The sequence below is a fragment of the Diabrotica virgifera genome, chromosome 7 (assembly GCF_917563875.1).
Source record: "Diabrotica virgifera virgifera chromosome 7, PGI_DIABVI_V3a".
Taxonomy (NCBI): Eukaryota; Metazoa; Arthropoda; class Insecta; order Coleoptera; family Chrysomelidae; genus Diabrotica; species Diabrotica virgifera.
The window spans coordinates 52,159,187-52,175,065 of NC_065449.1; the positions used below are offsets into that span (position 1 = coordinate 52,159,187).

General features: G+C 31.9%; 1 protein-coding gene across 1 annotated transcript in view; it reads left to right on the top strand.

Annotated features, from left to right (window-relative positions):
- The first annotated feature begins 4,175 nt into the window (after positions 1-4,175).
- LOC126888388 (juvenile hormone acid O-methyltransferase-like) overlaps positions 4,176-15,879 on the top strand; it is a 56,329-nt gene continuing 44,625 nt past the window's right edge. The window contains exon 1 of the mRNA XM_050656593.1: positions 4,176-4,489. The gene's annotated coding sequence lies outside the window, so the exon portion shown is untranslated. The remainder of the gene's footprint in view (positions 4,490-15,879) is intronic.

The window sequence follows — 15,879 nt, forward strand, 5'->3', positions numbered from 1 at the left end:
TTTAAAACACATTGAACATTTTGATGAGCGACATGTTGCACCTATGCCTTTAAGGGTTACAATAAAATAAGACTATTTGGTTTTTCAATGGACAGCTCAAAATAAAATGATTTGGAATTTTTATGACTTTCTTTTATTAAAAAAGGCATTTATTTAGGGCCAGTTCGAAAAAACATGTGGTACCAAGCTGCTAGTTCACTCGAAAATATGTACCACAATACAAAAGTTAGTATTGTTGTATATTCGTTGGTATTTCCTTAAAATTCAAAACTAACCATAGGGTTATTAGAACTGGATCCCGCGTACCAATAAAAGTTGATTAATAGCAATCTGAAAATTTGTTAATAGCTTAACGGTGTCTAGTCGGACAAACTTTGATGTAAAGGAACACTGGAACAGGGGAAGTTTTAATTGTGGAACAGTTTAAAAATTTGGAACGTCATATTACGAAAACGTCCTATGTATTTTGTCGGTCAGAACATCCAATTGATTTGTTACCCTTTCATTAAACTCTCATGCAAAAATCAGACTGCTATTACTAACCAACATGATTCCTGTCATTTGACATGTTCTTCGTGTTCCACTCATTAAAATGCCCAGTTGGTGATAAACACCAGTCTGATTTTTGCATGAAAGTTTAATGAAATGGTAACAAACTAATTGGAAGTTCTGTCCGACAAAATACATGGTACGTTTACGTAGTGTGACGTTGCAAATTTTTAAACTTTTCCACAATTAACTTTATTGAAATTTGTAAAAAAAAAACTTACCTTGTTGGGAGAGGGGGGTGGAATTTCCCCTACCCCTCCCCCTCCTCCCGTTGATCCGCCAATGAACAAATAAAGGCGTAGGCGGTCTCATTTAAAATTGAAAATAAACACGTTGCGTGACATTCAAACTTTTCAAACTGTTTGAAGATGTTTGAATTCAAGTCAAACCTAAAGATATCGAAATCAAGTCAAGTCAAACTTTTTTATACAAAAAGTTTGATTTTCAAGTCAAGTCAAGTTTGTTGAGTAAAATCAAACTAGTTTGACTTGATGCATCTCTATTTTGTACTGTAAAACCGAGTAAGGTATGACAAAAAGAAAATAATCGTTTCGGTTTTTTTTTTCAATTCGAGTCTCTTGCCATCCTCTGACATCTGGACGTGGTCGAAATTATTTTTCACTCATTTCATCATTCCCCGTTAGAGGACAGTCTAACCATACTCCGGTGCAAATATTTTAATATTTGCACTTCCTCTTCGTTTCGTTATGGTTCAATTCAGTTTTCTTGTAAAGCCTTTTTGACAAGGAATAGATTCCGAAACATCAGATCTCAGAGGATGGCAAGAGACTCGAATTGAATCAAAACGAAACGATTATTTTCTTTTTGTCATACCTTACTACTAGTAAGGTATGACTACGGTGTTATATCTTTCCTATACTGTTGTACGGAGTTGAGTCGTGGACTCTCACAGACGCCACCTGCTAGAAAATCGAGGCTTTTGAGGTGTGGTTTTATCGTCGAATCCTGAAGATATCTTATACCGACCACATTACTAATGAGGGTGTTTTGCTGAGAATGCAAAAGGAAAAAGAGCTGTTAATCAAAATAAAAACAGCCAAAATCGAATAACTCGGTCACATCATGAGGAACAGTGAAAGATATGGACTGCTGCAACTGGTCTTACAGGGAAAAGTAGAGGAAAAGCGAGGGCCAGGAAGACGAAGGATTTCGTGGTTGAAAAATCTACGTACGTGGTTCAACACAACCACTACAAATCTTTTCAGAGCAGCAGTGTGCAAAGTGCGGATTGCCATGATGGTCGCCAACATCAGAAACGGATAGGCACTACAAGAAGAAGAAGAAGAAGAAGATACCTTACTGGGTTTTAGAGTACAAAAAGACCACGGTTCATATAAGCAATTTGCGACGCATCATTGGAGTGTTCTCCTAGCGGCGCCGCTTGGTACTACTGTATCTCGGTTAACAGATTACTTGGACGTGGTCGAAATTATTTTTCACTCATTTCATCATTCCCGGTTAGAGGACAGTCTAACCATACTCCAGTGCAAATATTTTAATGTTTGCACTTCCTCTTCGTTTCGTTATGGTTCAATTTAGTCTTCTTGTAAAGCCTCTTTGACAAGGAATTGATTCCGAAACATCAGATGTCAGAGGATGGCTAGAGACTCGAATTGAATCAAAACGAAACGATTATTTTCTTTTAATCATATATGGGATGAGAATATCTTTCCTAGCCAGTGCGGTCGGTCGTACTACCGGACTAAATGTCAGGTAGTGTAATGATTATGGATGCGTTTAAATTTCACTATTAGACCAGGGCGCATCTGTAAAAATATTAGTACATTTGGACGTTGAGGTGTGACTCAAACTTTTTTGCAGAAATTGCTTGAAAATAACTCAAATAATAATAATTGAGTTATCCTCCCTCTCAAAAAGGTCCGGAACATTGTTTAAATAATCAAAATGTCAAAAAATTAAGGAAAAATTCGATCTTTTTCTTCGTTTTTTGATTATAACTTTAAAAGTATTCATTTCCGAGAAAAGTTGTACTAACATAAAAGTTGCATAGTTAAATTTCCTACAATATAGAATTGGTTAAAAATTTAAAAAATAGTCACCCTTGTTGCAAAATAGTAATAATTGCGAAAAAACCATACAAAAACAAGTATTGGCATTTTACGTTTTTCAACCATTTATGGTACACTTAGGACCTTCATATTTCACCAAGAAAAACTTTATGATACAGCAAAACAATACTGTAAATTTCGTTAAGATCGGTTCAACAGATTGTGCAAAATAAATTTTGCAATCCAGCTTTCGTAAAAAAAATTCATTTTTTCAAAATGTTACAGGATTGAAAATAAAGCAGATAGCAAGTTGAATTTTTTTTGCATATAGAAGTCTACTGTACCTTTCATTTACAATTTTGCAAAATTAAAATCAATTCACACCACGGCGTCAGGAATTTTTTTAAATAAACATTAATGGCTGCATAATTAGTTGCTACGCGCAGGACAGCGGATAGTTTGCTCTGATTGGGCATTCCAATAACCTTTGATAATGATTGATACATTTTAATTTTTATTAAATTTCGATATAAATAAATAAATTTGTTTATTGCAAAATAAAAACACATACTCTATCCTTTGAAATAACACTTTTATTAGCAAAAACTTTCTTTGTTCATATATTTTAATTTAAAAATAATAGTTTATTATTTTTATACACATGCAATTGTTTAAAAAATATTTCACAAACAATAATAAAATAAGTTTGATTTTTGTGGAATTAAAATATTAAAATACAACAAAATATAGAGTAAGAAAATAATATATTGGATAAAGATTGGAAGAAATTTTGGTGGAAATCAACTTGTGTGAATCGAACACCGCTGTCCTGCGCGTAGCACCAAAAATTATTGTTTATCTAAAAAATTTCCTGACGCCGTGATAATTAATCGATTTTAATTTTGCAAATTTCAAATGAAAGGTACAGTACACTTCTATAAACAAAAAAAATTCAACGTGCTATCTGCTTTATTTTCAGTCCTGTAACATTTTGAAAAAATAAATTTTTTTTGCGAAAGCTGGATTGCAAACTTTATTTTGCAAAATCTATTGAACCGATCTTAATGAAATTTACAGTATTGTTTTAATGTATCATAATGTTTTTCTGGGTGAAATATGAAGGTCGTAAGTGTAGCATAAATGGTTGAAAAACGTAAAATGCGAATACTTGTTTGTGCATGGTTAGTTCACAATTATTGCAATTTGGCAACTAGGGTAACAATTTTTTAATTTATTAACCAATTTTACATTATAGAAAATTTAATTACGCAACTTTTATGTCAGTACAACTTTTCTCGGAAATGGATACTTTTAAAGTTATAATCAAAAAACGAAGAAAAAAATCGAATTTTTCCTTAATTTTTGGACATTTTGATTATTTAAACAATGTTCCGGACCTTTTTGAGAGGGAGGGTAACTCAAATAGTATTATTTGATTTATTTTCAAGCAATTTCTGCAAAAAATTTGTGTCACCTCTCAACGTCCATCTCAAAACAGATGCGCCCTGGACTATATATGACGCAACAGTAATTATTTACAAACATCCCATAATAAAGTGAGCTTAGCAAAAACAAGTACTTGATTTTATCTGTATGTAAATTTAGTCAGTAGTAAACTACTACAATTGAAACATTTTTATTAAAACTAAGTCGCTATACTTGCTTATTTTGCTACGAACCAGAACTTTTTGCTGCAAATTTAAAAAGCCAAGAACTTACAACAAAAAGTAATTTTGTTTGTTAAGGATAACTTGGTTTCTTTGCAAATATTAGTCTGTCTACATATTTTTACCAAACAAGTGGGAATACTCTAAATACATTTTATATAATTATTGTCATTATTCGCTTGACACAGATTACGTAAGCAAACCAATGCAAATAGAAAACATTTGATATCTGGCAGATAGTGGGTAAGTAAATATTTTTAATAATTAAGTGACCTATAAAAATTAATACTCCAGGGAAATAAGCTAGAAATAGACCATGTTCGGGACACTCAAATATCCAGACAGCTGAATACTTTTTTAGTTCTCTTCTTCTTCTTTGAGTGCCTCTCCTATCGGAGATTGGATATCATTAGGGCGATTCTAATTTTATTTACTGCTGTTTTGAACAATTCGTTAGTGGTACAGCCAAACCACTCTCTCAAATTTCTCATCCAGGACATTCTTCTACGGCCTGGATTTCTGCGTCCTTGGATTTTTCCTTGCATTATATTTTGTAGGAATGTGTACTTTTGTCCCCTCATCAGGTGGCCTAAGTATTCAAGTTTTCTCTTTTTTATATTCAGTAGAACTTCTGGCTTGTTATTTATTCTGCGTATTACTTCTTCATTTGTAATTTTATCCACCCAACTTATTCTTAGTATACGGCGGTAGCACCACATCTCAAAGCTTTCAAGATTTTTAATATTCCTCTGTTTAAGAGTCCATGACTCAACACCGTAGAGCAAAGTACTGAATACATAGCATTTTAACATTCTAGTTAGTAGATGAATACTAATATCACGATTACAAAATAATTTTTTCATTTTTATAAAAGTAGACCTGGCAATTTCAATACGTCTTTTTATCTCGTGATTTTGGTCACCTGTTTCATTGATAAGGGTTCCCAAGTATTTGTATTCGTTTACTTTTTCAAGTTGGGTACCGTTTATTGTGATACTAGTGTCATTTATTGGATTCTTACTGAAGGTCATATATTTGGTTTTTTTGACGTTCATCCTTATGCCGTAGTTATTACATATCTCATTCATACTTTCAACTAGATGTTGTAGATCTTCCGCTGTTCTTGCCATTATCACAGTATCGTCAGCATATCGAATGTTATTGATAACTTCTCCATTGACTATTATCCCTTCGTTTGCATATGAGAGAGCTTCTTGGCATATTTGTTCGCTGTAGATATTAAACAAGAGCGGTGACAATATACAACCCTGTCGTACCCCTCTAGGTATTTCTATTTCGTCCGATGTTTGGTCTTCTATTTTTATATTAGCTCGCTGATTCCAGTACAGATTTAATATTATTTGTATGTCTCTGGTGTCAATGTTCTTACTCTCCAGGATTTCTTTGAGTTTACTGTGGCGTACTTTGTCAAAGGCCTTTTCAAAGTCTATAAAGCAGGCGTGTACCTCTTGGTTAACATCTAGGCATCTCTGTGTTAGAACGTTCAGGGCAAAGAGAGCATCCCTTGTACCTAATCCTTTTCTGAATCCCATCTGTGTATCGTTAATATCGATGTCTAGTTTTTGATAGATTCGGTTGTGGATGACTCTAAGAAATATTTTAAGCAGGTGACTCATCAAGGAGATTGTTCGATGATCTGAACATTGCACTGCCTTAGTTTTCTTCGGTATGGTGACAAACGTAGACAGCAACCATTCTTGTGGTATTATACCAGTACTGTATATTGTATTGAATATATGCAATATTATGGTTACGGATTGAACATTCAAAAGCTTCAGCAGTTCTGTAGGGATTTCATCAGGTCCGTTTGCTTTTCCATTTTTAGCATTTCTTATTGCGTATTCTACTTCTTCTTTCAATATGTCTGGCCCAGTTGCATTGATTATCTGAGTTAAGTTGTTTCTATCGTCTTCAAATAATTCATTCAGGTATTCTGTCCATCTTTTTATTTTATTCTCTAGATCTACAATAAGGTTTCCATCTTTGTCTTTAAGTTTACCTATTTGGCATTTCTTTATGCTTCCTGTTATCTCTTTTACTTTTTTGTGCATATTGAACGCATCGTACTTTTTCTCATAGGTTTCCATTTCTTCACACTGTTCTTTAATCCACGCCTCTTTGGCTTCTTTTATTCTCTTTTTTATGTGTTTGTTTATTTCTTTGTATTTGTCTAGGTAATTCTTCATATTTCTTCTTTGTTCCATCAAGTCTAGTATGTCCTGTGTCATCCACCCCTTGTTCTTTGTTGTCGTTTTTGTCAGATGTCTCTTTCCTGCTGTTTGTATAGCTGTATTTATGTACTTTAATTTTTGGTTAACGTTATCTGTATCGTTAATTTGTTGTTGCACTGAACTGAGGTTTTCATTTATTTCTTCTCCTGTTTCTTGTTGTATATTTTTGTTTCTAAGTTTAACTAAATCTAGTGTCTTTCTTTGTGGTCTCCTTATCTTTTTTGGTCTCACCTCTATCACAGTAACTACCGGATTATGATCTGAGGCTATATCAGCTCCTGGGTACGTCTTAGTACATTTAACAGCATTACGATACCTCCTTGCTATCAGAATGTAGACTTTTTTAGTTATTGTAGACATATCGGAAAAAACCTACCTGTTTCTTGCCTAGAGTTCGCGTCCGTTTTTTAATTATTAATAATTTAGTGCAAAAATAGCGATTTTTTCGATGTTTTGAACCCCTTTCAAAAGCTAAATAGTTGACATAAAATTACAAAATTATATTTTTTGGAACAATGAAAAACATTCAAAATGCCGATTGTTGAAAGTTAAAAAGTTAATTTGTTGCTACACAGACTGTAAGTGAAAATCGTTATTTGTTAATAAATTTTATTAAAACTACCTTTACTACCTTACCTAGAACTTTAGTGTTTCGCCCAAAGTTCACTATTGGGATACTTAACAAAACCTCAAAATTTGAGACCGATCCATAAATTAGTTAAAAAGTTATTCTATTTGTTTATCCCAGAGACCTTTATTTTGCGATAACGTAAGACAGAAAATAATAAAGATAGTGCAATTCTGCGTATGCCAAATGAAAGGAGAAAAGCAGTACTAACAAAATGTACTAAAGAAAGATAAAAAAATTAATCAAAATAGTCAAAAATCCTAATGCCAAATTTTTGATAAACATTTAGAAAGACATTAAAAATATTGTCCGTAGAAAAAATCATTTTTCCACCCACCTCTACCGAAAGTATACTTTTCCGAACCTGATTGTAGGGAGAAAAGTTGTACTTTTCCTCCGTAGAGAGAAAAATATTTTTCCTCCCTAGGGAGGAAAAGTAAAAGTGACGTCATGGTATTTCATTCATGAAATATAACTTATTGACGCCTTGTACAATATCTATTTTCTATTACGTAAGTATATATACATTTTAAAGTTTATATATAAAACACCCTGTATTTTGCAGAATGGCAAAAAACAGTAAATTGTTATTTTGATTTAACAATGTTTACATTAATAATTTTACTTAAATTTGACAGTTGACAGTTATATTGTACCTACTTGTTAGTTTTAGTTTTAATAAATTTTGTTGGTTAGTTACATAAATAAATTAAGTAAAAATAAAAAAATTACTTGTTATTTGAGGAAGGTGGAAAAACCATATGTATAACATGGGAGTAAAGTGCCTTTTCCTCCCTTGAATGATTACTGTCCTCCGCTACGCGTCGGACAGTAAACTTCATTCTCAAGAGGAAAAGTAGCACTTTCCTCCCTTGTTATACAAATAGCTATTACATATTCGAAAAGCTGGTATTTTACACGAATTTTTAAAAATATAGTTCAATTAATCACTAGTCGTGGTAAGTGAAGGGGGAGCTAGGAGCCGACAAATGCACGACTTCAAAAACTAAAAAAGGCAACTTTTTACTATTATCATTTTATATATCTCGAGATCTACTGAATATATTTTGATCTTTCTTTTTTAATTTGTATCTAATTTGTCTGTACATAACAAAATACGCTATTTGTCTAGACATTTATAAATTAATAAACAGTCTAATTTGTTTAAACAATTTTTGAAAAAATAATTTTTTCTCAAAAATCCATGTTTTAAGCATACTATCATTATTAATTATAGAAAAAGTTAAGGTATATTTTAATAAATAAATTGTCGTCAATAAATAATTATCTAATAAGAATAAATTATTTATTAAAGTGCATTTTAACGTTATCTATGATTATCAATGATACTATGATTGAAAAAATAGATTTTTATAAAAAAACAATATTTTTTCAAGAATTGTTTAAACAAATTAGACTGTTTATTAATTAATCTTTATGGTTCTACTTGCAAAACAAATCTTTTAACACTAGACAGAATACAATATAAATCTATAAAAATCTGTCTAGGAGCTATGATGTCCTCACCAAGTCATGCAGTCCTAGCAGAAGCTCAAGAACCACCTTTATATTATATACGTAGGCAAATATTAGCAAACAAATGTCTAATAAAATACACAACGTTTAATACAACTATGGTTCACAAAATAGGTCTACTTTCGACAGAAAATTTAACAAATTCTTACTGGAGGATAAAAAATTCGCCTCCTCTTACAGAATCTTTTATCGATACGAATCTTTACCAACCTTATATTTCACAGCTACCAAAATTTCCTTTTTTCGAACATGACTTTGAAGTTCTGATAGACAAACCAACCATTATAATGCCATCTTATTCAGACTTGCCAACTTTAACAAATCTTATATTTAAATCCATACTGAACAAATTAGGGAAAAATTTAACAGTAATTTATACAGATGGATCAAAAACAGATGAAAGTACTGGTTTCGCATTTTTTGTTTCAAACAACAATTATGCAGAAAAATACCGAATTCCGGATTGCTGTTCTATTTTTACAGCCGAGGCTGCTGCCATACAGAAAGCACTAACTTGGTGTGCACTATACAGATGGATCAAAATTAGATGAAAGTACTGGTTTCGCATTTTTTGTTTCAAACAACAATTATGCAGAAAAATACCGAATTCCGGATTGCTGTTCTATTTTTACAGCCGAGGCTGCTGCCATACAGAAAGCACTAACTTGGTGTGCTTCTAATTATTGCGAGAACGTTGTAGTAGTCTCAGACTCTCAGGCAGTACTACAAGCTATTAGTAGCCATCCATTAGATAATTTCCAAAACTCCATTATTCTTGATATCAAAAAAATATTACATAATCTAAAATCCACTAAAAAAACAGTTATTTTACTGTGGGTTAAAGGACATAGTGGAGTAGTTGGAAACGAAATAGTGGATGGAATGGCAAAAAATACATCCGAGATACCAGAAATCACAAACATTTTCAACTTCAAAGACCTATTTTCTATTATTAGAAGTGTTGGCAGGGAAAGATGGAGGTCCAAATACGAAGATGTTCAGCAGACATCAAGAAATCATTACTTTTCTATTCACCCATTATTACCCAAATGTATACCTCATTTTAACTACAATTATAACAAAGTACATTCCTCATTAATAACCCGGCTAAAACTTAACCACGGCCTTTTTCCAGAGCATCTACATAGGATTGGTATCTATGAAACTCCCTTCTGTTCGTGTAACCATGAGTCAGTATATCGGGGATCTGAACCATGTATTCTTTGATTGTCTTAATCATAGGGATCAGACTCGAAACTTATATTTAGGTTTAATTAATCTTAACATTAGCCTTCCAGTTAGCATCAGCAATCTTTTATCTTATTCTGACAAATCTATATTTAATATCTTAATCAAGTTTATAAATGATTCTAAGATAAAAATTTAAACATATCTATAACAAAATTCTGTGGCAAAAAGACTCTTTGTCTAATGCCATCTCTTTCTCTCCACACACACATTAATTAATAAAGTTACAAACAAATTGCATATTTGTAACGTAGGTAGAAATTACATACAAATTAAACAAAGAAAGATCAAAATCCATTGATTTGATCCGGAGATACAGAAAATTTGATTAGTTTCAAATTGCTTTTTCGGTATTTTAACTTAGTGGATTTGTAGGTTCACCCTAGTAACTGTTTGAACTACATTTTTGAAAGATCGTAGTATCGTAGATGGTGCTGTGTAGGTGCAAAGTTTATGCAAATTCTTTAACAAAAAATACAAGTCCCAATCTTTAAAATGGCATCAATTCTTCTTCTTGTAGTGCCTATCCGTTTCGGATGTTGGCGACCATCATGGCAATCTGCACTTTGCACACTGCTGCTCTGAAAAGATTTGTAGTGGTTGTGTTGAACCACGTTCGTAGATTTCTCAGCCAGGAAATCCTTCGCCTTCCTGGTCCTCGCTTTCCCTCTACTTTTCCCTGCAAGACCAGTTGCAACAGTCCATATCTATTGGCATCAATGAGATTCCTTAATTATTTTAAACAAATTAGCTGTGAATTAAAAAAAAAAACACATGGCTAACTTTATGCCCAGGCTACGTCCTCACTATATTTGTTTATAAGCCAAAATATTGTTTGTAAATTTAAAACAGTGCTAAGGCCGCTTAAATAATCCGATTTTAATTCTGTAAAGTGTATTAGATAGGTAGAGAACCTCTTTATATGCAAAAAAATTAGCAAACTTCTAAATGGTCTACTTTTGGTTCAGAAGCTTTTTAAAAAATTTGAACTTTTTTAAAAAAAATTAGATTGCAAAATTCTTATACAAAATCTATTTGGTCGATTTTAATGAAATTTGGTGAACGGTTTAATTTTCTAAGAAAATTATGAAGGTTCTAAGTACAACCAAAGTGGTTGAAAAACATTGAAAAAAAAACAGTCTTTTTTGCCCCATTTTTTTCTATTTATTGCTATTTTGCAGAAAGGGTAATAATATAAGACATTTTAGACCAGTCGTATATTATACAAAATTCAATTATCTTTATTTTATTTCCCTACGACTTTGTTCCAAAATAAATCGTTTTAAAATTATATGCAATAAAAGTAGAAAAAAATCGATATTTTTCTAAATTTTTAAAAATTTAATTTTTTTTTATTAATGTTCCGCGCATATTTGAGAAGGAGCACAAGGCAATTATATTTATTGAGGTTGTCACCTAACTTTATCTGCAAAAATCCGAATGCCACCTCTCACATCCGTCTCAAAACAGATTCGTCTTTTTCTAGAATCTTTCAGAGATATATTATAAAGACAAATAAAATCCATTAGGCCATTAAAATGTTACATTTTTTAGACCATACCTTGCATTTGTTAGAGGAGTCAATTTTATTTCTTTAACGTATAAGTGGTATCAGTAGAAGGTTAAGTTCAAGTTTTTGGGGTCGCCACCCTTGTCCCCCGGCCGCCATCTTGGAAATGGTGTGCAAAGGGGTTTCGCGCTATATCTCGTTAAATTACCAACCCTACGGAAAATCTAATTAAACATAAAATGTAGCAAATTTAAATTTCTATAATTTTGTTTCCATTACTTTTTATCGTCAAGTGACCAACAAAAAATATATAAACAAAAATAAGTAAAATTTTTTTAACAAGTTTCCTTTTCTAGGTTATAACTTTTTTTCAGTTCATTTTAAAATAAAATAGCAGGATATCAATTTTGTAGAGGGTTTTTCAGCGAACAATTTCCACTATAAGGTTATTTAACTCTATTTATTTATATAGGTTTTACAGGGCTTCAAACTTGACCAGATGCTCGAATGCTCACAGTGATACATTAAAAAAAAGGTTAGGCTTACTTTTCTATCTATATATATTTCTTATTCATGCAATTTATTATGATTTTAACATTCATATGCTATTATTAATGTATTTTTGACCTTTCTCCCCACTATAAAACTTATAACCGTAAGCATATATAGAAAGGCCGAAGAAGTTGTTTGAGGACAAATTCGCCGGTCCAGAAGAAGAATGACGCAACCGCAAAATGCAAAATTTTTAAGAAGAACAAAAAAAAACGATTTTTGATATCAAAATCATAAAGTATGATCAAAATTAGCCATCCACCACACCGTGACCAGGATCTCGAAATATAAGCGTTTTTTGGGGTGTGTCGCTTGTCTATGAAGTAACATAACTTTTTTCCTATTGTATATTTTGACTTAAATTTTCCAAAAAACTTCTTCATGAATCATATTTTATTACTGTGTTGGTTAAAATTACAAACTAAAAAGTTTGTCACTCAACTTTTTTAACTAAACATGAAACTAACGAAATATGTTGACAAAATGTTTAAAAATTAACAACTCCTTTTATAATGTGTTTAAACATTTTGGACAAACATTGTTATCTAAATACCTCAAGGATTACACAGTAAAAGTTTCAAAAGGAAATATTTACAGCAACCAATGATACAGCGAGGTAAATTTGAAAAATCATAAAAATTAATTTTTGGCATTTTTCTACAAAATTTGACTTTTGAACATGTTCCACCAACTCTAGATAAAAATAAACTTCATATTCGGATTCAGCGACCTCGAAAACATAAAAAATGATTAAAATTCGTCATTCACCTTAAATTTGATTTTCGTGGTCGACATAACGTAATTTTAATTAAAGTATTGTTTTTATTGTATTCCTATGAGAATTAGAGAATCTGGTCAAGTTTGGAGCGCTGTAAAACCTAGTACAATTAAACAACTTTATAATGAAAATTGTTCATTGAAAAATCCTCTACAAAATCGCTATGATGTTATTTTATTGTGAAATGAACGGAAAAAAAGTTATAACCTCCAAAAGGAAACTTCTTACAAAATTTTCTCTTATTTTTGTTTATAACTTTTTTGTTGGTCACTTGACGATAAAAAGTAATAGATGTAAAATTGTAGAAAATTTAATTTGCTACATTTTATATGTAACCAAATTTTCTGTAGGGTTGCTAGTTTAGGAGATACAGAGCGAAACCCCTTTGCAGCCCTTTTTTCAATATGGCGGCCGGGGGACAAGGGTGACGACCCCAAAAACTTGAACTTAAACTTCTACTGAACCCCCCTCTACATTAAAAAAATAAAATTGACTTTTCTAAGAAATGCACACTAAATATAACATTTCAATGCATTACATCCTTTTTCACATTTTCACTGATTTTTAGCCTGATGCACACTGAAGCAGTTGATTATATTATACAGTGTGTCAATTTAAAAACTTACAATGGCTATATCTCACGAACAAAAGCTGATATCAAAAAATGCTTGAAACCGTTTCTAGGATAGTAAGGGGGAACTAAAATTGCATGAAAGAGAACTCACCCCCATCAACCCCCTAGGCCCCACCCACCACAACCCAAAAAGTTTAAATTGCAAACCCCTACTTGTGATATATAATTGAAGAGGCTATAAAAAATGCTATCCAATGGTATAAACAATAATTATACAGGGTGAAGCAATAATTGTGAAACTTTGGCTTAAATGAAAAATTTAATGAGGTTTTGTTGAATTGCAAATTTGATAAAAATGTCAATTAAGTAAATATTTAATGTGAATTCCGTTGTTTGGTAAACAATAATACAGCCTATTATCAAATTCTGCACGAAATTTGGCAAATGTTCTAGTAATAGGGCGACATGCTTGAGTAATTCTTTCTCGCAATTCCCCAAGTGAAGCAAGTTGAGTTTTATAAACAACTGATTTAACGTAACCCCATAGAAAAAAATTATATACTATTCTACTATAAAAAGTACCATCCAATGGTATAAAAATTAATTATACAGGGTGTTAATATCAGCTGGCTTACTATGACTTTTGTATTTGTAATGCTATCTCCCGGACTATTATTTTAAATGGTAAATGTCCGCTCGAACTTTTTTTTGTTGAATTAAAACTTAATTTGCTATTTTTACCTTAAATCAGTTGTTTATAAAACTTAACTTGCATCGCTTGGGAAATTGCGAGAAATAATTACTCAAGCATGTCGCCTTATTACTAGAAAAACATTTGCCAAATTTCGTGCAGAATTTGAAAATAGACTGTATTATTGTTTACAAAACAACGGAACCCACTTTGCAAATTTATTTAATTGACATTTTTATCAAATTTGCAATTCAACAAAACCTCATTAAATTTTTCATTTAAGCCAAAGTTTCAGAATTATTGCTTCACCCTGTATAATTATTGTTTATACCATTGGATAGCATTTTTTATAGCCTCTTCAATTATGTATCACAAGTAGGGGTTTGCAATTTAAACTTTTTGGGTTGTGGTGGGTGGGGCCTAGGGGGTTGATGGGGGTGAGTTCTCTTTCATGCCATTTTAGTTCCCCCTTACTATCCTAGAAACGGTTTCAAGCATTTTTCGTTTTCAGCTTTTGTTCGTGAGATATAGCCATTGTAAGTTTTAAAATTGACACACTGTATACTTTATTCTTTTAGCTTTTATTATAACGTAGGATATCTGGTAAATGATCCCTGACTAAAATTTTGAATATAAAATACATACCAACATCTATAAATAGAGAAGTAAAGCATTATGCTAAAACACAGCAGAATATAGTGATGGATTGGGCAAGTAGACTGGGGAATTCGGAAAAGCTCGACAGGATCTTCCACTCGACCAGCTGATTACTCTGTTATAGTCACCTACTTTGTGTAGTACACTGCTAAATTTTTAAAGTGGAAACCCTTGACGCAATAGAATTGTTCAATATAAAGTGTTTCTAACTTAGTTTTCTCCTCATATTGAATTTCATATTAATTCCATTTCTTTCTATTCTGACAAAGTAAATATATATTAAATGAATATTGTAAATAATAGTCTTTATTTATTTATTAAGCGCAACAGGCCTTGTAGGCCTAGGGCTAAAATGTTTACATTTCTGATTACATAAATAATATAGTAAATAACTTAATATAACTTACATAACTTCTTATAAATTTTATTTAAATACACTTCAGTCTTTTTATACACTCCTTCACAACCTCTCTCCATCTCCTTCTGTCCAATGCTAGTTCTTTCCATCTCTCAATGTTACTTTTCTTCAAGTCTTCATATACACTGTCCTTCCATCTTTTCCTTGGCCTGCCTTTCCTCCTCTTTTGTATTGGTCTTCGTGAAAGTACCATTTTTGGCATTCGTTTACTTCCCATTCTCTCTATGTGCCCCAAGTATCGTATTCTCTGTGCTTTGATCGTCGTCGTAATCGTTGGCTCTTGATATAGTTCTTCCAATTCTTTATTGGTTCTTCTTCTCCACTGACCTTCTATTTTCACACCTCCATATATTGCTCTTTGCATTTTTCTCTCCCATCTTTCTAACAGGTCTGTTTCTGACTCTTTGAGCACCCATGTTTCGCTTGCGTATGTTACTGTAGGTCTGATAACAGTCTTATAAATTCTTATTTTTGTTTTTCTTGATACGTATTTGGATTTCAATAATGTGCGTAATGCTCCATATTTTTTATTTCCTTTAGCTATTCTTGCCTTTATCTCCCCTTCTTCATGACCATTTTCATCTATTTTGGCTCCCAGGTAAATAATTTCTTTGGCTCTTTTAAACGAGTATGTTTTTTCTCCATCTATTTGTACTATGATGTTATTTTCTTTTTCTTTTTGGATCTCTCCCATTATCATATACTTTGTCTTTTCTTCATTTATTTTAAGTCCGAATTTTTTGGCTTCTGTTATTATGTTTTTCATTAACTTTTGTAGTTCTTTTTTGC